At 41.3% G+C, this 25264-nt stretch overlaps 1 protein-coding gene across 6 annotated transcripts in view; it reads left to right on the forward strand.

Annotated features, from left to right (window-relative positions):
- CDK14 (cyclin dependent kinase 14) overlaps positions 1 to 25264 on the forward strand; it is a 683048-nt gene that overhangs the window by 124215 nt on the left and 533569 nt on the right. The window contains exon 1 of one of the 6 annotated variants that reach the window (XM_055420394.2): positions 4320 to 4860. The exons of 4 other annotated variants lie outside the window; for them this stretch is intronic. The gene's annotated coding sequence lies outside the window, so the exon portion shown is untranslated. Of the gene's footprint in view, positions 1 to 4319; positions 4861 to 8034; positions 8246 to 25264 lie in introns of those variants that run through there. One more of the 6 variants, XM_055420395.2, reaches the window with a different exon arrangement.

Below are 25264 nucleotides of genomic sequence, written 5' to 3' on the forward strand. Positions count from 1 at the left end.
GGAGAAGGCAATGGCAAGCCACTCCAGTAATCTCATGGACAGAGGAGCCTGGTGGTCTGCAGTCCATGGGTCACTACTAGTTGGACACGACTGAGCGACTTCACTTTCACTTTCACACATTGGAGAAGGAAATGGCAACCCACTCCAGTGTTCTTGCCTGGAGAATCCCAGGGATGGGGGAGCCTGGTGGGCTTCCATCTATGGGGTCACACAGAGTCAGACATGACTGAAGTGACTTAGCAGCAGCAGCTTGAAAAGGCAAATATCAATCCTAAGACATTTTCCACAGCAGTTAATTAGATTACCTAGGAGAACATGTTTTCATTTCAGTTGTGAGTTTCTTTAGTTAGTCATCTTTATATTATCATGAATGTTTATTGTTGAAGGTACAGCATTGTTTTCCATTTTTTCCCATGGTCTAGCATCGTATTTTATTTCTTAAGTGTGTAGATGAGACAAAGGAAAGATTACTTAATGAATATGCTGTTTTAATATTTGAAAGTACATATGAGTTCCCGAGTTAGGGTTATTTCTAGATTTAAGAATGCCAAATATAATTTAATTTAAAATTATTTCTGTAAGTCTGTTTGGCAAGCTCTTTAAAGATAAAGTTTTTTTCATTTTTGGATTTTTCTGATTTTCTAACCAAGTGAAATTTTAGAAAGCTGGATAAAGTCCCTAAAAGCAAGAAAGCTGACTTTTAACCTTGAACTAGAAAATTTGTTCTCCTCTCTTCATAGTTAACTTGAAAACTTAGAGAAGTTAAAAAGAGAGAGAAAAAGGCGGAAGATTTAGTTCCTTAAGAAGCTTTTGATAGTCATGGATTTATAGCCTCTGTCCTTACTGGAATCTTGACACCAGGAAGGGTGTCTTTTCTTTTTCCAATGCTTTTGCCTTTCTTCTTGCTGCTAGCTACCTGAGGATTTTGTGTCAGCCACTGCAGTCTTGTGATTTAATTCACGTTTCTCAGATCATATTCGTTCAACATTTTTGGAACTCTCTGATACTCTTCCTTTGTGAATGTGGTTATAACAAAATCTCTTCTGCATCTGGATTCCTCTGCTTAATCTCACACCACGTCAACAGTCCTGTTGTGTTTCTGCTCGGGTGTTAATAGAAAACATTCTATTGGGCCACGGGAGTGCCCGTGCATTTTATAGATCACCTGAGTAATTGTCAAGTTCATAGATGTGTGCGTATATTTATGTAAAACCATATATGTTTTAGTGCAAATACAAGTCTTATGTGACAGGGATTAGAAAAGGAGAAGCAAAGACTGAGATGCAAACAGGTTGTTACCTGGGGTAATTGAGGACACGCACCAGGAATGCACCATATACAGCAAGGAGGAAAATTATTCCCTAAAAAGGATTCGGCTAAAACCTTGCATAGAAGCAGAACTGTGATCAGACTTCAGGGTTTTGAAATACAGATGAAAATACAGCCTGTCTTAATTATTGTAGCCTGTTTTTGTTTTTAGATTCCTGACTCTACCTTCCATGCTGCTGTTTAGCAAATGTAACCTAAAGCTCTGCTGCTCTAGCTTTATTTTTGGACTTTTTCAACCTAGAATGAAGTTCATAACTGAATCGTTTTCACCTGGACTTGTTTTCTGCAGTTCACAGAGACCAGCACAGGATTTATCTCTAGCCAGGAAACACTGATAGTGCATCTGTTATATTCAGGACCTAATATCAGCACTGTAGGGGATTCAGAGAGGAGGAGGATGTGGCCTGTGTGGGCATATTGAGTTTTTCTTTTACTTGGTCAAATAAGTGTTTTATAAATTATTAAAATCAATAAGTGAATTTATCAAAGTCAAATTACATGTAAATCAATTATAAATTTACATGTGTTGGCAACAAACAATTAGAAAAGTAAATGAATTGAGAAAAAAGGAAAGGTTGTTTCTGTTACACTGTTAGAGTGATCTGCATCCTAGCTAATCACATAAACAGAGCCTAGACTAGACATTTTTACAATCAGCTCTAAATTTTCAGTTATGCAGAAATGTCCTTAGGAAAATATTCAAGCAATTTCCCCGAAAAAGATTGTGATGGTAAAGAATGTCATGTGACCATTTATAGAGCCTTAGTAAATTATCCTCTGATGGTTGATAGCTTTGGTTTTCAGGAAAATAGTATATCTTCCATGAGGAGCCATGCTCATGCTTAGTTGGTCCCGCTCTTTGTGACCCCCTGGACCATAATCCTCTGGGCTCCTCTGTCTGTGGAATTTTCCAGGCAAGAATACTAGAGCGGGTTGCCATTTCCTTCTCCAGGGGTTTATTTATTTATTTTTTATTAGTGCTCTAGGTGTGTGGGTTTTGAATAGTCTGTTTTCAGTCTTATTTTCCCAATAAATAACGTTGTTTTCAAGGTGCAGTTTAACGGAATGCAGTGTTTTTCAGGAACAAATGTATTGGTTGATGGAATTATCCAAATTTCCTGGTAAAGTTGGTTCATTTTTCTCCCTCCAGAATTTAGAAAACATTCAAAATTGTGTAATATTAAGAAGAGAATTCCATGGACAGAGGAGCCTGGCAGGCTACAGTCCATGGGTTGCAAAGAGTCAAGCATGACTGAGCAACCATCACTCAAGGAGAAAATCGCAGAGTTACTATGAAATGCCATGAATGACATGTCGATGCTTTTGGTATGTGGTTAAGAAATGGCTTTTAAACCTTCAATTCAAACTCCTCCAGAATTTCACAGTATTTTGAGATTTTTTTTTAAATTGACGTATAGTTGATTTACAATGTTGTGCTTATTTCAGGTGTACAGCAAAGTGGTTCAGTTATGCAAACATATGTATCAATTTTTTTCAGATTCTTTTCCCTTATAGGTTATTACGAAACAGTGAGTGTAGTTCCCTGTGACATACAGTAGGTCCTTGTTGCTTATCTATTTGATATGTCACGGTGTATATATGTTGATTCCAAACTCCCAGTGTATCCCTCCCCCACTCCCTTTTGCTGACCATAAGCTTGCTTTCTATGTCGTGGCTCTGTGTCTGTTCTGTATATAAATTCACCTGGGTCAGTTTTCTCCTTATTACACATGTAAGTGACATCCTATGATATTTGCCTTTGTCTGGCTTGCTTCACTGAGTGTGATAATCTCAAAGTCCATCTGTGTTGCTGCAAACGACATTTCACTCTTTTTTATGGCCGAGTAGTATTCCATTTATAAATATACCACATCTTCTCTATCTGTTCATCTGTTGATGGAGATTTGGGTTGCTTGTATGTCTTGGCTATTGTCAATAGTGCTGCTGTGAACATTGGGATGTGTGTATCTGTTCAGATGACAGTTTTCTTCAGATATATGCCCAGGAGTTAGATGGTAGGATCATATGGTAGCTCTACTTTTAGTTTTTTAAGGAACTTTCATACTTTTCCATAGTGGCTGTACCAATTTACATTCCCACCAACAGTGTAGTAGGGTTCCGTTTTCTCCACATCCTCTCCAGCATTTATTATTTGTAGACTTTGATGGTGGCCACTCTGACCAGTGTGAGGTGATACGTCATTATAGTTTCGATTTGCATTTCCTTAATAACTAGAGATGTTAGGCATCTTTGCATGTGCCTTTTGGCCATCTGTATGTCTCCTTTGGAGGAATGTCTGTTTAGATCTTCTGCCCATTTTTTGACTGGGGCATTTATTTGTTTTTTGATATTGACTTGCATGAACTATTTGTATGTGGGTGTTAGTCACTCAGTTGTGTCTGACTCTTTGCGACTCTATGGACTAGCCTGCCAGGCTTCTCTGTCCATAGGATTCTCCAGGCAAGAATACTGGAGTGGGTTGCTATTCCCTTCTCTAGGGGATCTTCCCAACCTGGGGATCGAACCTGGGTCTCCTGCTTTGCAGGCGGATTCTTTCCCCTCTGAGCCACCAGAGAAGCCTCCTGTTTGTATATATTGGAGGTTAATGCCTTGTCAGTTACATCATTTGAGAAAGTATTTTAAGTAAATAACATTTCAATGAATAATGGGAATTAGGTAATGACTGACACCAGAGGAGAAGTATTAGTCATAAAGTTTTTAGGGCTTATTAAAAAGTTAAGGGTTCAGTTCAGTTGCTCAATTGTGTTCCATGAACCGCAGCACACCAGGCCTTTCTGTCCATCACCAACTCCTGGAGTCTACTCAAACCCATGTCCATCGAGTCGGTGGTGCCATCCAACCATGTCATCCTCTGTCATCCCCTTCTCCTCCTGCCCTCAGTTTTTCCCAGCATCTTTTCCAGTGAGTCAGCTCTTCGCATCAGGTGGCCAAAGTATTGGAGTTTCAGCTTCATGTTTTCGGGCACTTGTTTTCTCCAGGTTTGCTCTTCTTTGGTCCCGTCTGCCTGAATGGCCCTACTTGTGTGAAGGTCAGACATCTGGCAGCCTTATGTGTCTGAGACAGCTCCACATAGGTTGATGTGAAGCAAGAGTTTCTGCAGAGATGAGAAATACCACAAAGCCTGTATGGCAAAGCCTGTGGTCGGTGGATGCCTGAGCTAATATTTCTCCACTTAGGAGAAAGTTCCTAGTTCTGCTCTGAACATACCCTTTGGCTTAGACCTCTGTTCACCCGGTGTTCTCGTAAGCCTGTTTATCTAAGCTGCCCAGCACAGGGATGGTTGAAGAATCTGTGGCAAGACTGAGAAGGGTGTGGTGAGGTGAAAGGAAGTGGCGCAGTTACAGCTGTGAGAAGGAAAGCTTAATGGCAAAGAAAGGGTGAGCCGTCTCAGTGAAGCAGAGGGGCTCACAGGTATCGATGGTTGAGATCAGGAGACAGTGGCCCTGAGTACTTGCTGTAAAAGCCTGCTGGCTGTCACTGCTTCATAATTGACCCCATCATCAATTGAAGGTTAGTTTTGGTTTATTATGCAATATTTAAAATGTTATAGAACTGCATAGTACGTTTTAGAATTAAAAAATTTTTTCTTAAATTTTTTCTTCATATTTCAAGAGATCAAGTTTTGTTTACTTGTAAATATGACCAAAGCAGATGTTAGTACCTAGTATTGTTGTTGGTTTCTTTCCCATCTTTTCCTCTATGTCCACTGAGATGCTGTTTTTACAAAAGACTTTTGTCTCTTCTCTTTGAAGACAGACGCTTTATCTTAATCTCTACTGGTGCTCTTCTGTGGTGTGGTTTGATATTTACACCTCAGTGTCCCCTAATAAAGATGTTCTTCATAGCAGTAGATAGCAAATCCTTCCTGTTAAACATGAGCATAATGATTAATTTTCCACAGTTTCACCTTTAGCCTCTCTCCTTACTTTTGTTTCATGGCCAAGCTTCTTGTTTACCTGTATATATTTGGTGACACTGTTCTTTCTCCCACATCTCTCAAGCTTTCCCATCCATTTCCACTCTACAGGAGTCCACAGAGTTGATTTGTACTACTGTCCTCAGCAGATCCTCCTAACATTGATTGACATAACAAGTGCGAAGGCTGTTTTAGGGGCTAGGGAAACACAGGAGAGCCAACGAGTAGAATTCCAGGCTCTTGAGTAGTTTGTGTTCTAGTGGGGGAGGAAGACAAACAAATAAATAATTTAGATAGTGAAGCAAGAGCAGTGCAGTGTGTTGGGGTGAGGGGGCACCAACGCAAGAGGGGAGCCCAAAGAGGGCTGTGAGCAGGAGCTACCTGAGGGCCCACCTAAGTCAGGAGAAGGAGTCTGTGATTGCAGAGAACCTGGCTGCTCATCGCTGGGTGCATCTGTAACCTATTCGTTGAATGAATAAATGAAAGAATAAAGCAGAAGATTATTGTGTTCAGTTTCTTGGGTTTTATACAGAATAGTTTAGTGAACTGGAGAAGGAAATGGCAACCCACTCCATTGTTCTTGCCTGGAGAATCCCAGGGACGGGGGAGCCTGGTAGGCTGCCGACTATGGGGTCACACAGAGTCGGACACGACTGAAGTGACTTAGCAGCAGCAGTTTAGTGAACACAAACACTGTACATGCCCTCTACCAACTCTCTAGAAAGAAAAATCATATAGGCACTACTTAAATGAAGAAACTAAAGCTAACACTTCTGACGTGGATTTTTGTCAGGGAACATTGAGTCATAGGGGAGGGGAGATTATCTAAACCTTAAAATATGGAGTTGGGAAATTCACTAATTCTTAAAATTTTTAATTTAATATTTGCTAGATGTGTAGCAGTGTGTTAATGTGCTATGGAGGAGTGAAAAATAAGAAAGATGAAATTGATGTGAATTTGTTCCTCAGTGGCCCTCACGGGGGAAAACACCAGTACTATAGGAGAGTTTTATGAGGCGGCGTATGGTTAATGATTCAAAGGCTTAAATGATTCAAGTAAATGTTGTTGGTTCTGAAAAAGGAGAGTCTTTGTGGGCTGGAGCTTGAGCAGTCACAAACACAGCTCCAGATTCTTGAGAGACTTGTTGAAATGAAGTCTGCTGCACAGAAGCACAAGTTCATATAACTCGATAGTTTTCCGATATTAAGGAGATAACTTTCTTTCCTGGCTTTTGTGAAGAGCAAAGTACATACTATTTGTGTTTGAAGAACTTTTCGTAAGATTTTTGGATGAGCTTTGGTGTTGCAGAAAAAAAGTTCAGTGTCTTCCCATTGTCAATGAGAAGGATGAAGATGAGGACTGTTTGCAAAGAGAGGCTGTGGGAGATGATTCCTTGAAACCAGTTAGGATGTAAAGGGAAAGCACTTTTCCCTGGGACTTCTTTTTCTTAATTTATTTTTGATTGGAGGATAATTACTTTGCAATGTTGTGCTGGTTTCTGCCTTGCAGCATGAATCATCCACAAGTATACGTGTGTCCCCTCCCCCTTGAGCCTCCCCCACCCCACCCCTCTAGGTCGTCACAGAGCACAGGGCCTGGCTCCCTGTGCTGTACAGCAACTTCCCATCAGCCATCTAGTCTGCACATGGCATTGCATATATTTCAATGCTACTCTCTCCCTGAGGTTACTGATGAGTGTACACTAGTCCTGGGAGCTATAGAAATATTTGACATTGTTGTTACCTCTTCATGTCCTTTGATTTCTTAATTAAGTGAATATCTGTGAGGTCAGATGTCATGCCCGACTCTCTTGATTTGTTGCCTAATGTATTTCTTGGTTGTGTCCTAATCTACTTTTTTGCCCTTTTGCAGTTCTGTCTTCTGAGGATAGGAGGTAACTTTAAACAAGGGTGAGTTGTAGATCAGTCTCTCTCCTGTAGGGGTCGCTATGAGAGTGGCAGTTTGGGATCTTTGCTGGCCACCTAGCACCCTGTGGCATGACTTGACACAATTAGCCTAAGGATTGTGAGATCTGGTTTGTGTTGATATTTTACTTTTGAGGGTCATGTGAGCTGTAACTTCCATCAAGAATTCTGCAGGCTCATTACTATGTATTTTATCACTTTGGTTCCGTAAATGCTACACCTGTGCATTTTTTTTTTAACCTCTCGTATTTGGTGCATGATTATTTTAGAGTTCTCATCATGCCCCATTTGCATATGAGAAATCTATGCACATAGATACATTAAACGTTTTAGTGGCTTTTGCAGCACGAATGCAAATGATGGCAGCCTAAACTTGGCCTTCTCTAGGACCTCAGATTACTGTTTAATGGGTTTGTCGCTCAAGACACTTACTGGCTTGCCCCAGTGCTTTTAAAAAATTGAATCGAGCATGATGAGGTACATCCCCTTGATTAAATGTTTTTCCTCCTATGCAATCACCATTATCTGTTTGGCTCCCATTCTGTATTCTTTTGAGGCAGCCCTGCATTGCAAATCAATATCTTTCTGAAGAGACAGTGTGTTGTGAATTGCCTGGACAGAATATGCATGGTTACTTTGGCTGCAATGCTGCTGCAGAGCCCGGGTTACTCTGTCTTCCTGGGAACTCTACAGGCAAGTCCATCGTGTTTAGAGGAAAAAAAAAAAAAAGAGATTCTTTTGGGGAAAAAAATTAAAGTGTTAAAGCTATTGATCCTGAATGTGAGCATGTCCTTTGTGTTCCTCTGAACCATTTTTGGTCTTATTCCATGGAGATTAGCTTCTCTAGGTATTTCTGGGTGTTTTTTTTTTTTTTTTCTTTCCCCTGTTTTTGCTTCCCCCTTTCTTGGTTGTAGTACAGCCGTACCATTTCAGCTTGCTAGTGCAGAAAGATGTGAATTCAGTTGCTGTATGAGCCTGGCCTGGTGCAAGCACATTGCTGGAGACATGCTAAAGAGTTCCAGGTGATTCGAGCCTGAGAGAAACAGCAAAACGGTAAGACGGAGCATGCTTAAAATTAGAGCAGGGGGTTTAATTTGGAGCATCTCAGCAAGTCTGAATCCTGACTCACTCATTTACAACTTGAAAAGGATTCATTTTGTGCATGTCATTTTACTCACCCCCTTCTATTTAACTGCCAAAACCCATCACAGATTGAGCAAGGGGCTATTTAAACTAAAGATCTGACAGAAGGTTACCGACGGCAGAGTCTCTTGAGGTTTCCGAGGCTACTGCTTGTACTTTGTAAACACCAGAAGCAACGATAAGATGAGGAAAAGGTTTGCGACTGTGCTTCTTTGCCGGAGCTGAATGTTATTTCTTCTGAAACTCATCTTATTTATTATAGCTTAAAGAGATCTTACGGAGTGTTTTGCCCGGCTATGCTTGGCTGAATGCCCTCTGAGTCGAGCCGGTGAAGGACGGGAGACCACTTTTCTCATTCGAATAAACTGATGTCCATGAATTGGCTGGAATGGCTCTGAGTGCAGTAAACATCTCTAATATACTAGGGATCTGGGGCTTCCTCCCTGCTCCTCCCCGCTCCCTTCTGGAGCGCGGAATGCACCTGCTCTCAGTGTTTGCTGCCTGGCAGAGGTCAGTGTGCTGGTATTTTGCATCTTTCCACCTGGAGTGGTTGTGCTTTCATGTTCAGAAGTGGTCATCCTTCGTGCAGTTCTGCTTGAAGTGCTGACTCGAAGAGTGGACTATTAGCATTTTGGATGCTAATGGAGAACTCCTGCAGGCATGAAGGTCCAGGGCAGCAGAGAGGCGCCTCCAAAATGATGCCTACCTGCTCGGGGAGAAGATAACAGCTGAGAGAGAGCAATGTAATAAACCTTGATCTCTGCAGAGGTCGAATTCCTATTTCCGTTTGTTAATGGGCGCCTTGTCTTAGGGGTGGGGGTGGTTGAAGTTGAAAGACGTGTTTTAATATTGTTCAGAGTGAGACTACTACATTGCATGGTTCTGGTGATTTTATAAGGTTCCAACTGTTGTATAGGTACTGGATGTTAAGGATGTCAGCATTTGGATTTTTTGGCTTTAAAAATATTCTCCTTCTGTATACTTTAACTGAGTACTTCATGTAAAATGTAAATGATGATGACAGTGAATATTAGTTGAGAAAATCATCAGTAACTTGGTATGGCATGTTGGTCATAAGCCAGTTGCATATAATTTTGTAACTTAAGTATTTCTAAGAAAGAACACTTGATTACTTGATAGGCTAGTTGAGACAATTAATGATGATGTTTGGGTTCACTAGAATATTTTTAAGGGGGAACCTTAAATTTTCTTCTGTATTCACTCAGCTATTTATTGTAAAAGTTGGACATTAATTTTTGGCAAGGAATATTTGGATTTTCTTCCAAAGAGAGCTAAAATTTTCTGTTATTTTGACCATTTAGTTTTTCCTAAGAAATAGAGATGAACTATACAAGCTATCTTTTCTATACTTTAGTTGTTCCTTTAAAAAACAAAACAACTTTTTTTTCTACTCAGAACATGATGTGCCTTGTGTTTGCTGTTTCTTTTCCTGAGGGTGGTGTCTTCTAGTTATTTATATTTTACCTTCACTTTTTGTAAGCTATGAGGTTTATTTTTTTCGTCCTGTGGCAGGAGTTGTACGTTTGCAAAAAGTAAGTGATTTTTTAAAAAGGAGAGTAGTAGAGCAGTTAATAAGACATTGATTTTACTATCAGTTTTTTTTTTATTCCTCATTCTGCAAACATTTATCAGCCATTTACCCTGTAAGACATCGTAAGACGTGCTGTGAAGGAAGTGAAGGTGAAATAGATATATTCCCTTTCCTGAAGGAGCTTAGGGATCATAGCTTTGGCATTTTTCTCAGGAATATGCCCCATTATACTTTCTCATGAATAAGTAAATTTGATGCTTTTTATATTTTCCTACTTAGGAGAATCTGTCCTCTATTTATGTCTTTTAATCATTTATTTATTAAACAAACATGAGAGTCTGCTGAGTAACAGTGTAACTGCTATGAAAGACAGAGCTAGTCCCTGTCCTCAGAAAACTTACAATCTACTCCTTAAAATATTTCAAGGAGACATTTTTAAATTTTTTCATTTTGGGCAATTGTGAAACACACAGTATATGCTTTGATTTTTTCCATTTTAAAAATTGTGGTAAAAAATATATGTAACACAAAATTTTCCATTTTAACCATTTTTAGGTATGTAATTTATTAGCCTAAGTACGTTCCCAGTGTTTTGCTATCATCGTTGCTGTCCAAGTGCAGAACTTTTCATCATCCCTAATAGATATTCTGTGTCCATTAAGTGATAACTCCCCATTCCCCATCTCCAGTCTTTGGTAATCTCTAGTCTACATCCGTGTCTATGAATTTGCCTTTTCTTGGTATGTCATATCATATCAAATGGAATCATAAAGTATTTGTCCTTTTGTGTTTAGTTTATTTTACCCAATGTGTTTTCAGGGTTCATCTATGTTGTACCATATATCAGAATTTCATTCCTTTTTAATGTATGCTTTAATTTTTTTTTAATATGGGAAAGACAGCAGCCCCCTCCCCACCCCATATAATTTCACTAAAGCAAGTTCCAGTATAGACTTCTCAGTTCAGTTCAGTCACTCAGTCGTGTCTGACTCCCTGCGACCCCATGAATCACAGCACGCCAGGCCTCCCTGTCCATCACCAACTTCCGGAGTTCACTCAGACTCATGTCCATTGAGTCGGGGATGCCATCCAGCCATCTCATTCTCTGTCGTCCCCTTCTCCTCCCACCCCCAACCTTTCCCAGCATCAGAGTCTTTTGCATGAGGTGGCCAAAGTACTGGAGTTTCAGCTTTAGCATCAGTCCTTCCAGTGAACACCCAGGATTGATCTCCTTTAGAATGGACTGGTTGGATCTCCTTGCAGTCCAAGGGACTCTCAAGAGTCTTCTGTGGGCACCTAATAAATATGAATAATTTAGAAATACTGAAAAGCCTAGGGGAAAGTGTAGGAATGAGGAATAGAAATGCACTGAGCTAAGGAATGATCTAAGGATATATTCATTTGGATTCTGTACATGGCCTGGTGGTTGAGCATGGTAATTGGGCTAGTTAGATTTTCATGTCAGTTTTTTGCTTATAGGAGGCAACTGTCTGAAATATTCAGCGGAAGGCTGAACTGTGGCTTTTGTCGTTGTGAACGTTCAGATTTTACCCACTCTGCTTCCAGTCTGTTATAAGCAAAGACTGATCATGTTGTGGTCCTCTTGCAAAACCAGCGACTCTTAGAACTGGGAGGTCCTTCAGCAATCAGTTGTGTTAACCAGTTGACGCATCTTCATTTCATTTGGCCAGTTGGAGGGTGAGACCCCACTCAGTCTCTTGATGCCCACTGCAAGTGTTCTCTCACTCCCCAACGCTGTTTTCAGTGACACTCAGCCCCCAGACCACAGATCTCCTCTGAGTTAGAGGGGAGTGAGAGAGGGTATAAGAGTCATGCCCTGTTACGCAGATCCCACTGGATGAGGCAGGCCTGGCTTCATCAGCGTAGCATTCTCCTCACATTTCTTCCTGATGCTGCTATTAAATCTAAATGACTTTCTCATAGATCTTTTTTAGAAAGCCGAGTTAAGGCTCTAGAGCCTCTGCTTATCTATCATTGACCAATATGATGATTCTTAGATGGTTCAATCAACACTTTATATCCATGCCTTTAACATGCTCTTCAGGAAACACAGGACTTCCCTGGTGGTTCAGATAGTAAAGACTCTGCCTGCAATGTGGGAGACTTGGGTTCGATCCCTGCCTCAGGAAGATCCCCTGGTGAGAGGAATGGCAACCCACTCCAGTGTCCTTGGCTGGAGAATCCAATGGACAGAGGCTACAGCCCATAGGGTCGTAAAGAGTCAGTCAGGATTGAGCAACTAACACTTTCACTTCAGGAAACACAACATATATGGGAAGAGGAAGATTCTACATGCCAGAGTCTAATGCCTGAGCCTTCCCATCTTCCCCATCAGTCTGTCCTTCTTAATAAATCTTTTGCTTTCTGCCCCTATCCACATACACCCTAATACTTTAACCTCGACTTACTTTAGCCTTGATTTTTAGCCTCGACTTTTGATGTGAGGCTCAACTTTTGATAAGATTGAGAGCCAGATTAGTCAAAAGCGTGTTAAATTTACATGGTGGAAGTGATGAGGTGGCAAGGAGGGTCAGGAAACCTTGAAGCACAGAACAGTTGCTTTCCTCAGTTCTAAAAGTACTTTTCTTTTGTATCAGGAGAAGAAAGAATGAGAGAAGTGTTGCAGGTCAGATCTGTGCTTTCCTTATTTCTTTCAGGATCTAAGTCCCAAGGGACATGTAAGGAAGACAACCTGGTGGTCAGGAGTTTGGGCTTCATAGTCAAAGTCCTGAAATAATTCCCGTCTCCTGTGCATGCTCTGTGTGGTCTTGGACACGTTATTTAACTCTTGTGTGCCTCAATTTAATCATCTGTGAAACTGGGATGATGATAGTACCTCTTGGGGTCGTTGTAGAGATTGGGAAGCTACTTATGAAACTTTAAAAATAGTATCTCATTTAATAAGAGTTTAATAATAGCCATCATCCCAGATGGCTCAGTGGTAAAGGATCTGCCTACTAATGCAGAGACACAAGAGACATGTGTTCAATCCCTGTGTCAGGAAGATCCCCTGGAGGAGGAAATGGCAAGCCACTCCAGTATTCTTGCCTGGAGAATCCCATGGACAGAGGAGCCTGGTGGGCTACAGTCCATAGGGTCACAAAGAGTCAGACACGACTGAGCACACACAGTAGCCTTGATCATCATTGTCAGGGTCAGCTAGAAATCCTTAATCTCAATCTCTCTTTTCTATCAACTTATATCAAATCTTACCCAAGATCCTTCTCCAGTTTGCTAGTTTATTGAGCATATGTGACAGTTTCTTCATGTTAATTGGGTTTGAGTATAAAAGGAGAGTAAAGGAAAGAATTCTTCAGTATTGTAGTTACCACCTGGCAGGTTTGGGAACGATTGTATCGTCTGTGGACTTGCTCTTCGGCCCAACTGATACAAATTTGCTCCAGTGGCTTTTTCCACAGCTAAATGAGATCTTGCTAAAAATACAAAGCTGACAGCGAAATGTTCCTGGAAGCACTGGGGCTTGTTTTCAGGTGGCAGTCACACAGCAGGGCGTGAGTATCCCACTGTTCTGCTCTATCCACCTTGAATATCTCAGTTAGGATTCACTATTGAATTTTGTCAGTCATGGGAAAGGTTTACAGAACCAGTCCTCATGAAAGCAGTCAGGACTTTATTATTAATGGATTGCTGTCAAATTTATTATCATAGAAATTTTAGTTCTTTACAAAAGATGGACCAGCTGTTAAATCTACATTGAGAGATACTTCCATTTTCTGCCCAGAGGTTCACTGTTCCCTGTGTTTCTCTTCATGAGCTCTGTGTGGTTACTGACCCATATATGATTCTCTGAAAATTTTAAGAGCTTCAGAAGTCAATTCTATATTGAGTGGTGCCCTATATATTTCTGAATTCTTTGGTGGGGTTTGCATCTAGATGTATTTTATTAGAATAAAACCATTAAACTTCTAAACTTTCTAGCATCACTCTCGACATTGATCACTGTCATTTCCCAAGCATTAATAATACATTTAGATGTTATTAAAAAAATTGTTATTATAGGTGAGGAGATAGAAGTTGTGTTTATTTATACAGCCATCTGTTTGAGAGTAAGAAGAGAGTACACAATTTTATTTCTCCTTCAGGGAAGGAATTTAAACATATTTATAATCTTTATTTTTAAATGCTGTTCATATGGTTACCAGGGGAAAGGAATTCAGGTCCTGGTGGATCAGTAAGTACCTGCAGTAGTGTCTTGTTTCAGCTTTATATTTTTAATGTTATTTTACCTTCTGGATGCTTTATCTTACATGAGGGACAAAATAGTGAGCTACAGATATTTGAAAGGAAGAACTAGGCTAGTTTAGTACAAAGAAGCTGTGGGTGGTGCAGTGAAGCTAGGAACAGAAAACAGAATTCAGAAGGCATTGAGACTCTTGTTTTCACAGCCTTTGAGACACATGGCAGTTTCTCTTGTCCTCATGATGTTAAAAAAACAAACAAAAAAACCCCCTCAAATGCTAAGCATATGTGTACAGAGAGCAGTCTGGACCATGTTATTGATTTTAAACATCTATGAATCTGAGTTCAGCCTGATCTCTTTATCGGTTGTTAGTGCTTCTGACATGAACGACCTTTTAACATTGCCCCAGTATTAGTCAGCGCCCCTCCCTGGGTTATTTTGTACCTCTGCATGGTATGGAGTCCTTTGAAAACATAGCCTGGTTTCTTCTTCTCAGGTAGGACCCCAAACAAAACCTAATAAAAAAAAAAAAGCTATATTTAAACCTGTAAATTCTATGAGAGAGGTGAGGAAAAGTCCCTGTTTGCAGGAACAGACCTTTTTCTGGAGTGAGAGCTGTGAGGGAGTAGTGTCTTGATGAGGAAACTAATTGGCCATGCCGTGTGAGCCTCTTTCTGTAGCTCAAGTCTTCTGTTGTGTCGAGGGTGGGCATTCCAGCTCCCCGCTGTAGCTGTGGGAGTTTTGTGGGTTAGAATAGGCTTTTGCTTTGTGGAATCTCAGTAAAGCCACTCCTGTTTTGTACATGCGGATTCTCATTTCATGTGTCCTTCTCTGAGCCCTCTGGCTCTATGTGGGAGGGGGGAAGCAATATGGATGTCGATGCTAACATTTCACCTCCCAGCACCCTATGTTCATTTGGCTTATGATATGACCGTGACACCCATGGTTCTCTTTCTTTCCATGATGGAATTTTTTAAAAGATCTGTTTATTATTTTCTTGGCTTTGGTGGGTCTTTGTTGCTGCATGCGGGCTCTCTCTCGTTGCAACAGTCAGAGGTCACGCTTCACAGTGGCGTGCGGGGCTCTTGCCGTGGCTTCTCTTGTGGCGGAGCACGAGCTCTAGGAGAGTGGACTTCAGTTGCTGTGGCTCGTGGGCTCTAGAGCTCTGGCTCAGTTGCTGTGGCACCGGTCCTCAGTTGCCCTGTGGCATGCAGGATCTTCCCAGAGCCAAGATCAAACCTGTGTCTCTTGCATCGCAAGGCACATTCTTAACCACTGGACCACCAGGGAAGCCCCTTGATGGAATTTTAACCAGCATATAATTATGGTTGTCAAGTGGGAAGCAGAAAATTCACACAACGTCTCCTTTCCCCCTCTGGACTTTTTGGAGATATTTAGTAAGTTTTTACTGGAACTAGTTAGGAAAGAGGCCCAGAATTGCAGAGAATTGCCCATCCTTCTGTTTGGGAGTAGGGGTTCCAGTCCTTTGTCTAGACTAGGGCGGGAAATGAACAGTTATGTCTCATAAGCAGAGGGCTTTTTTTTTTTTTTTTTAACCTGTTTTATACTACATGGCACTGTTCACATATTTAAGTGCCTTTTAAAATTTAATTTTTGGATCCTGAAGTGACTTCCTTTGAATTCTTTTTCTTTTTTTTCAAAGTTACCATGTAAACTCTGGTAGATAAATAATAAAGTGAAATTCTGGATTCAGTTCTCCTTAGAATACTTATGTGGTAATTTTTTCACAGATAATAGTGGCCCAGAGCAAAAAATGGCTTCTGCATTAGAAACACGTAATTCCATAAGTTTCTGTGCAGGAAGCAGTGTTACTTGTGTTATTATAATCTATGTGTAGTCTTCCTCTCCTCCTCACGTGCTCCAATCCCATTGCTTTTTAAAAATTCATGTATATATTGGGTGTATCTTATTGGAGAATTTGTCTTCAGAGTTCAAAATTATATAAAAGAATTAGCTGAATTTACCATGATATTGGTTGGGAAGCTTGAGCAAAACTGCTACCCAAGGACTGTTGAAATGATTATGACTTATCTTGTACCCAAAGACTGAAACAGATTTTGCCTCTCAAACGCTTGACTTCCTTCACAATCTCGGTTCTTTATTTGACCGTAGCGGCAGACTTTATTATTATTCCATGGGTTAGAGCATTGCACCTCAGACTTTAATGTCCGCACAGATCCCCTGGGTGTCTTGTTAAAATACAGGTTCTGATTCGGGAGGACTGAGGTGAGGGCTGGGCCTGTGATCCTGGATGATGCCTGTGCTGCCGCTCTGAGGGCAGCCAGGGTAAAGACTATTCCAGATGAAATCCTGATCACCCAAAATAACCACATTCCAAAAAACAGACAACAACTAACAGCAGAGAGGGCATTTCAGCCCTTACTGTGAGTGTTCATTCAACTACAATTTAACTATGTTAAATTTGTCATTATGAAATCGTGGCATTTTAACCAGCATATCATATTGGATGTCAAGTGGGAGTCAGAAAATTTCACGACGTCTTCTTTCCTCCTTTGACCTTTTGGGGCTAGTTAGTTTTTAGTGTAGAAATAGTATAAAATAAAGAACCTAGAGGTCAGTAAATACATGCCTCTGTCTATGCCAGCCTTTAAGCAAACTGAACCTCTTAGGTCTAAATCAAGTGTATAATTATACCAGAAGGGAAAGCAACTCAATAAAATCATTTTAGTAATGCGTATTAAAGTTTAAACTCCTGGGAAGACTGCCTGCATATTTCATAATACAATCAGGAAAGCCATGATTGAGTCTCTTGGTGATGAGCACTGAAGCCCAGGAAGGACGTTATGAGACTACGGTCACTGAAGCGGCTGAAGGAATGTTTTGTCCTCAGGAGCTCTCCATTCGGCCGTGTCCATCAGCGGACAGGTTCAGGGCTGAACGAAATTGGGTCAGACCCCAGAGAAACCGGTCAGTAGAAAAATAAGCATTTTAAAGTTAAATTCCAGTCACAGATAGAATTGTGGCGAGTGGGAATGGCTGGTGAAGCCTTTTCACTGACTGGGAAAGAACGGGTCTCAGAAGGTACCTCACTGTACTGTACGTAGTTTCTTAGGACTCGTTTTTGAAATGGCCTATATTTAGTTAAAAGGGAAGGCTTAAACTAAGGAAAAAGGAAACAATAAGGAAAAGAATCCATCTCTGGATAAATATTATCAGAGTACCCATTTCCTGCTGTCTTTTGAGCTCTGAGAATAAGAAAGAAAGGGAAGGTGTGGTTTCTCTGCTCAGGTGTTTGCAGTCTGGTTGTGGAAATAAAAATACATGAGCAACAGAGCAAGACAAATGCCTCCTCCCACCCAGCAGATAAACCAAATGCATGAAAACAAATTCCATAGTAGCTTATATGAAAGCACATTAGACGGCATGTATTTAGGTGACAGATTATGAGTTACAGTCTAAAAATGGTGTTGTTCTTGTTGCGGGCATTTTTGGTTGCGACAATGACCGCGACACAGGGACATGACTAGCATTTAGTAGACAGAACTGGGGTTACCAATGTCCCACAGTGTGACTGCTGCCGTGTGCTGCTTGCTCATAACCAACCCCTCAGCCAAGAGGCCCAGGATGCTGTCACTGAGACAATGCCAGGATTGGAGAGTTAAGGAAAATCCATGGAGGCTGGAGCTCTCAGGAGAGGAGTTCCTGGTGTGAACCTGTCTGTCTCCTCTCTAAATCCTAAAATCCCAAGAGGTCGAAAAGGTAAAATGAAGCACAAAGAAGTAAATTTATGTGTCTGGTCTTATCTTTGTAGTTGTTCTACTTAAAATCATTTACCAGCAGTGAATGTTAATAGTAATTTATAGCAAAGGGGAAAAAGTGGAAATGGTAACAGATTTTATTTTCTTGGGCTGAAAGGCCACTGTGGACAGTGACTGCAGCCATGAAATTAAAAGATGCTTGCTCTTTGGAAGGAAAGCTATGACAAACCTAGACAGTGTATCAAATAGCAGAGACATCACTTTGCTGACAAATACCTATATAGTCAAAGCTGTGGTTTTTCTAGTAGTCATGTACAGATGTGAGTTTTGGACCATAAGGAATGCTGAGTGCCAGAGAATTGATGGTGACTGAACTTGAATTGTGGTGCTTGAGAAGACTCTTGAGAGTCCCTTGGACTGCAAGAAGATCAAACCGGTCCATTCTAAAGGAAATCAACCCTGAATATTTATTAGAAGGACTGATGCTGAAGCTCCAATACTTTGGCCACCTGATGTGAAGAGCTGACTCATTGGAAAAAACCCTGATGCTGGGAAAGACTGAAGGCAGGAGGATAAGGGGGAGGTGACAGAGGATGAGATGGTTGGGTGGCATCACCAGCTCAATGGACATGAGTTTGAGCAGACTTTGGGGTATGGTGAAGGACAGGGAAGACTGGTGTGCTGCAGTCCATGGGGTCACAGAGGGTCACAGAGTCAGATCCGACTGAGTGACTGAACAAAACAACCACCAGCAGTAAGTTGCTGCCTGGAGTTTGTAATAGAACAGTTGAGCTGTCAAAGGCCCGAAGAGTTGTTTGCTCCAGCTGTGTCACATTACAGATGATAAGACTGAGACCCAGGGAATTGAAGTGATTTGTCTGAGACACTTGTTGAAGTTTAGTTGCAAAGTCGTGTCCGAGTCTTTGCAACCCCATGGACTGAAGCTGGCCAGGTTCCTCTGTCCATGGGATTTCCCAGGCAAAAGTACTGGAGTGGGTTGTCCTTTTCTTCTCCAGGGGATCTTCCCAACTCGAGGATCGAACCTTCTGCAGCGACAGGCAAATTCTTTACCACTGAGCCACCAGGGAAGCCCTCTGAGTCACTTAGTTCTGAAGTCATATGGGTGGCATGCTTGCCTATATATTTGCTAATGTTCTGAAGGTGGTTTTAGGCAAGATGTTGGTTCTGATAGAATATAGTTGTAAGTGAAAGGACTCTCGGGCATATATCCCGTTATATACATACAGATAGTGCATTCTGGTTTTTTTTTTTATTGTTCCATGTAGTCATTCACACTGCCACTTCTATACATACTCATACACACAGATGAGAAAAGAGGCTGCAAGCAAAGAGAGGACAGCATGCTTTTAGATCTTGCAGGTTTAGGTTAGAGATGAAAGCAACTGTTAAGAATTATGATTCTAGTGGCATTAGAAATTTCTCCTATACTCTTCCCGTTCATTCCCCACTCACCAATTCTTTACAGTGGATGAAGCTTTTTATCTTATAATGCTCAACATTCAAATAATCCAGGGAGAGGTGATACTCTGATTTTAAGTGTTCAAAGACTTGTGAATGACTGAGGATTGCTTTTTAGTTGGGAGCAGGTTTTGAGAGCAGATACTGAGTAAGACAAAGCCATCAGGCCCCCACTGGGTAACCGATGAGGGAAAACAAATGCAAGAGGTTGTTTCAGTGTCAAGAATTTTGCTGCTTTCAGTTTTGCATTGAATCTGGCATGGATATTCCTTTTATGGATGTCAGAACATCATGATGGAAGCCAGTTCTTTGTCTGGTGTTTGCCTTCGTGAAGAGTGTGGAGTGAAGTAGAGATCACCCTCTGAAGCCAGTAAAATGCCGCTCATCAGAAAATGGTTGATTCAAAGGGACAGTTTTCAGCCCCAATGAATTCACTTGCAGTGAGTGCCAACCTTAACAGAATTAAGTTGTGCTGTTTCAAATCCACTGCTGTGAGTTTGGGAGACAGTTGTCTGGATTTTACATAGCTCCAAGCTAAAACTGTAGGTCAAACTGTGACTTTTGGAGCCTCCAACACTGTTTGAATTGCTAACACTTTTTACTGAGCTTTGAGTCTGTGAGCTTATATACAGGTTGCCATTTCCTTCTTCAGAGCTTATAAACAGACCCCTCTTAATGATGAGTGAACCGAAGTAATGGATTCCGATGAACGTCTCAGTGTGTGGGTACATCTCTAACCATGTTTGAAATCTGGGTTCTGTTGAATTTACTGGAAAAAAGAAAGGAACAGAAGTTTATTTTGGTATTTGTGATGATTTCTTCTTTTTTTCTGTTTTCAAGTACCATCAGACATCCCTGCTTATGTAAATTTTGTCACTTCAGTTTCTAAGTGGATCAAGGAAGTGTGAAAAAATGCCGTCATAGAGAAAACATACCCCGTTTCCTGGTAACATTGGAATGTCTGTTGTTTTCAGGCAGTACTGCTGGTGCAGCTATTTACTGTGATTGGGTTGGTCCATGGCTTGGAGTAAGAGGGAGTCTATGGCTTGGTGTGCCCTGTGCTGAGTAAAGGGCAGTGAAAGCTGATGGTGAATATCATGTCTGAGAGTCTTCCGTGCCTGCAACATCCCCAGCTAGTGCCCACATCATAAAAAATATATGTAGTTAATGTAATTTTGAAAAGCAATTTGTCTCAATCTATTTAAGTACTGATTACTGCCTTAATTAAATTCCCTTAATTTCAGATACTTAGTGTGACAGATTATCTTAACATATTTCAGATACTTTTTAAACAAAGAAAACATGCACAAATATTCTTGTACGTTATATTACCACACTTATGCTCATCCTATTTTAAAACACCAATACTGGGTTTAATTAATTTCGTATTATTTCTATATTTCTTTTTATGCCTTCCTAGAAATATGGGTCTACTTAATTAGATTCCTTCTAAGGGTTTCAGTAATAATGTTTTTGAATCTTCTTGGGATTGTGTAATCTTTTCTGTTGTTGTAGTTTAGTTGCCAAGGCGTGTCCAACTCTTTTGTAACCCAATGGACTGTAGCCCGCCAGGCTCCCCTGTGCAAGGGACTTCCCAGGCAAGAATAAGTGGGTTGCCCTTTCCTTCTCCAGGGGATCTTCCCAAACCAGGGACCGAACCCATGTCTCCAGCTTTGGCAGGCATATTCTTTACCACTGAGCCACCACGGAAGCCCATTGTGTAATCGTAACAAATCCACAGTTAAAACAATGTCTTCTCAGAATAGCTGGGGTTACAAGATCTAGAGTTGTAGACTGTTAAGTTTAGTCGCTCAGTCACTCAGTCATGTCTGACTCTTTGCGACCCCGTGGACTGCAGCATGCCAGGCTTCCCTGTCCATCGACAACTCCTGGAGCTTGCTCAAATTCATGTTTGACTGTTGCAGTCCACAAAAGTCTTGGTTGATTTTTTCCAGAGTGATTCAGATCTGAGTCATTGGTTAGCACTTGAGTTGAATTTTCTGTTTAAGGGTTAAATTTCACTTAATTTTAAAAATTTAACTTATTTCCAAAAAATGTTTTCCACAATGATGTCACATTTCTTTACAATCTGGTCTCTCTCCACTAAATGTATTCTTTGTAAACATTGCTTAGGCAACATCACATACCCTTTAGTTTATTGCTGTGTTATATTGTTCTGGTCTGTTATTGAAACGTCCTGCGTTGCTGTTCTTTGTGCACTTGGGCTGTATAGCTTTCCACAAGCCTTGAGCACTCATTCCTGTGTTGGGTACAGCTCCTACATTTTTTGGCACTGCTTGGCTTACTCACAGCTCCACATGTGAAAACCAGCTGTGGATCCTGTTATATTCATTCTTCCTCACAACTGCCATTTGTCTTTTAATATTGACTTTCCTCTCTCAAAATCAGAATGAACTCAGGGTCTTTCAATAACTCACTTGTTCCACATAACCATAATTTTATTTTCTCTTTGATGCTCAATTATGTAATCACAGCTTGACCAGTAGGAATCCCTATATCCAGATTCCTTTGTCCTTCTAACATTGTCCCTGACGTTTTTGAAAGGATCTTAATTTTCTGGTAACAGCTGGGTATTTCACAGCTGTTTTGTGCTTCCTGCCCTGTGACCTGGAATCAGGTTGCTTCCAAGGATTCCTCTTTCTTCACAGTGGAAAATTGGAACATAGACCAGAATCTGGGCACTGGGGCCGCACATGCAAGTTAACCGTGGATCAAAGGGCTACTGTTCGGTGGTTGAAAAAAATCTGCCTTTTTGAGGTTATGGGTTCCTGCTGATTTTTTTTTTTTTCCAGTTTGACATATCATGCTTTTATCCTCTGCTTTTCTTATGAGATTCTGTCACCAAGACTTTCTACTGCACCAACCACAAACATTTTGTTGTGAGAAGAAAGACAATTCTATTTGGGGGCGCAAATGTAGCCCACACGCTTTCTGGGTGACTCAGTTGTAAAGAATCTGCTGGCCAATGCAGAAGACAGAGGAGATGTGGGTTCGACCCCTGGTTCGGGAAGATCCCCTGGAGAAGGAAATGGCAACCCGCTCCAGTATTCTCGCCTGAAAAATCACGTGGACAGAGGAGCCTGGCGGGCTACAGTCCATGGGATTGCAAAAAGTTGGATACAGCTGAGCAGGTGAGCGCGCGCACACGCACGCACAATGAAGCGCATGCGCACGCACAGTGTTTATTTAGATTGCTGACAGGTTGATGGAAGGATTCAAGTGAAGAGTTGGGTGCTGGAGAGTAGCACCAGTGTATAATCTGTCTTATAGAACCCTCTTTTACTGCTAGGACTCTTGTCAGCTACCCTTTTCTTCACGTACCACGGGCACTTTAAAAATTTAATTATATGGTGCTGGTGGTTTAGTTGCTAAGTTGCTTCCGACTCTTGCGACCCCGTGGACTGAAGTCCGCCAGGCTCCTCTCTCCATGGAATTCTCCAGGCAAGAATACTGGAGTGGGTTGCTATTTCCTTCTCCAGGGGATCTTGCCAACCCAGGGATGGAACCCAGTTTTCCGGCATTGCTGGTGGATTCTTTACCAACTGAGTCACCAGGAAAGCCAGAAATTGCAGCTAAGGGAAATGAGGGCCACTCTTAATTCACCTTGTCTGGCTCCTTCTGTGGGCAAGACCCCTCCCTGATGAGCTAATGAGGTCAGTGAGGCTGCTTCCCCATATCCTTCTGAAGGGCCTGGATTCTACTCTTTGTTGTGCTGTGGTTAACAGAGATGGCCAGATCAAGTTTAAGTGGTTTGTCCTAAATACTGGAAACTTGAAACTTTCCCAGAACAGTCACTTTGCCCTATGTGGAAAACTCAAGTATGGATTACTCTCCCTGGAGGAAGGTACCTGCACAAAGCAGGCCTGATATTGGTTTTATTCATACAAACCCAGTGAAGGGGACACAAGCATAAATTGTGTATTAATTTAGTTATGTGGAGAATTTGTTCATGGGTTTTATATAGCTGATGGAGTTATGTCATGCAGAAAGCTCTCAATAATATGGTCATTTATGGATAGCAATCCTAAGAAATGTTGCTTATCTCTCTTGGATCTGATACAGTGTGTCAGGTACAGTAAGTGGTACCTGCAACATGTTCCTAAGAACATTCTGCTCAAATATCTGAGTGCTTCAGGCAATTTCACTAAAGCCAGTTTATTAGTTTTCTGTTGGTATGTAACACATTCAGTTCAGTCGCTCAATCATGACCGACTCTTTGCGACCCCATGAACCACAGCATGCCTGGCCTCCCTGTCCATCACCAACTCCCAGAGTTCACTCAAACTCATGTCCATCGAGTCAGTGATGCCATCCAGCCATCTCATTCTCTGCCGTCCCCTTCTCCTCCCGCCCCTAATCCCTCCCAGCATCAGAGTCTTTTCCAGTGAGTCAACTCTTCGCATGAGGTGGCCAAAGTATTGGAGTTTCAGCTTTAGCATCAGTCCTTCCAATGAACACCCAGGATTGATCTCCTTTATACGTCCTTACTAGCTTATTTTCTCACAGTTTCTGTAGTTTAAAAGTCCAGGCATAGCATAGCTGATTTTTCTTCTCTAGGTCTCACTGGGCTGAAGTCAAGGTGTTGGCCATGGTTGTGCATCTCACCAGGGGCTTGGGATGGACCTCCAAACTCACTAGTTGTTGGCAGGACTCATTTTCTTGTGGTTGTAGGACAATGGTTCCCATTTGTTCCAGTTGTCAGTAACTACTGTCAGCCTTTAGAAACCACCCTCTATTCTGTGCCCTGTGGCCCTCGTAGGCAGTCATAGTGTGAAATGTTGACTTTCTTCCAGGCTAGCCAGATCATATCTCTGCCTTTCTCTTCTGAAGCCAACTAGAGAAAATGCTGCTTCTAAAGGTCTCACCTGATTAGGTCAGGCCCAGCAGCCTACTCTCCCATTTGTCAGATCACATAAAGGAACCGTGGTGTGATAGCCCATCGTAGTCACTCTCAAAGGGAAGGGTATTATCCAAAGGCTTCTCTCATAGCTCAGTCAGTAAAGACTCTGCCTGCAATGCAGGAGACCTGGGTTCGATTTCTGGGTTGGGAAGATCCTCTGGAGAAGGAAATGGCAGCCCACTCCAGGATTCTTGTCTGGAGAATCCCATGGACAGAGGAGCCTGGCGGGCTGCAGTCCCTGGGGCCGCAGCGGACATGGCTGAGCGACTAAAGAGAGAGAGAAAGGTGAACTGGGTGTCGCAGAATTCTGCTTATCACAGTGAGCTTGCGTTTTAAAAATACTTCTACTGATTGCATTTTATGAATATATATGTATATTATTTGTGTGTCAAGATTGCTGTTTTATTTGGTTTGTTTTTAACAATAGGTTTTGAGTAATAACTATTGCAGAACTTCAGCCCTTTTAGCAAGAGAGCATGAAGACTTATAATTTGAATGAATCTTCTTAAATCTGGTGGATTGATTCAAGAGAAACTTGTTGCACTTTACTGTGGACCAGGCACTGAGCAAGTAAGGAAAGGGTTAAGTGATATCTGCAACATCCTTGCCTGCATGGCAATGCATCAAAAGATGCTGAGTCTCCCCTGTGTTCTTCTGATGAGCTGCCTGGAAAATATTACACTCTGCAAACCACCATAGAATAGTGATATATTTCTAAATTATCATATGAATTAGAAACTGACTAGCAAGAAATATGGTTGTGAGTGTAGAAAGTAAAATAACATCCAAGGCATGTATTCGAACAAGTGTACTGTCTCCCAGAAGCTTGTTTTGCATTAGTAGTTGTTTTCTACTTGTATTTAGTCATTTGCTAGTAGATAGCAAAAATGATAAACATGAAATACTTAAGAATGTTTGTGGGAAATATTTTAATTTTAGAAAATTTTGTTGAAATACTTTTTCCTCTTAAAAATTAGAATTGGGCTGCCTTTTTTGTCTTCATGGCTTTAGAGAA

This window comes from Moschus berezovskii, chromosome 3, assembly GCF_049115385.1.
Source record: "Moschus berezovskii isolate FMDL1 chromosome 3, NW_MosBer_1.0, whole genome shotgun sequence".
NCBI lineage: Eukaryota > Metazoa > Chordata > Mammalia > Artiodactyla > Moschidae > Moschus > Moschus berezovskii.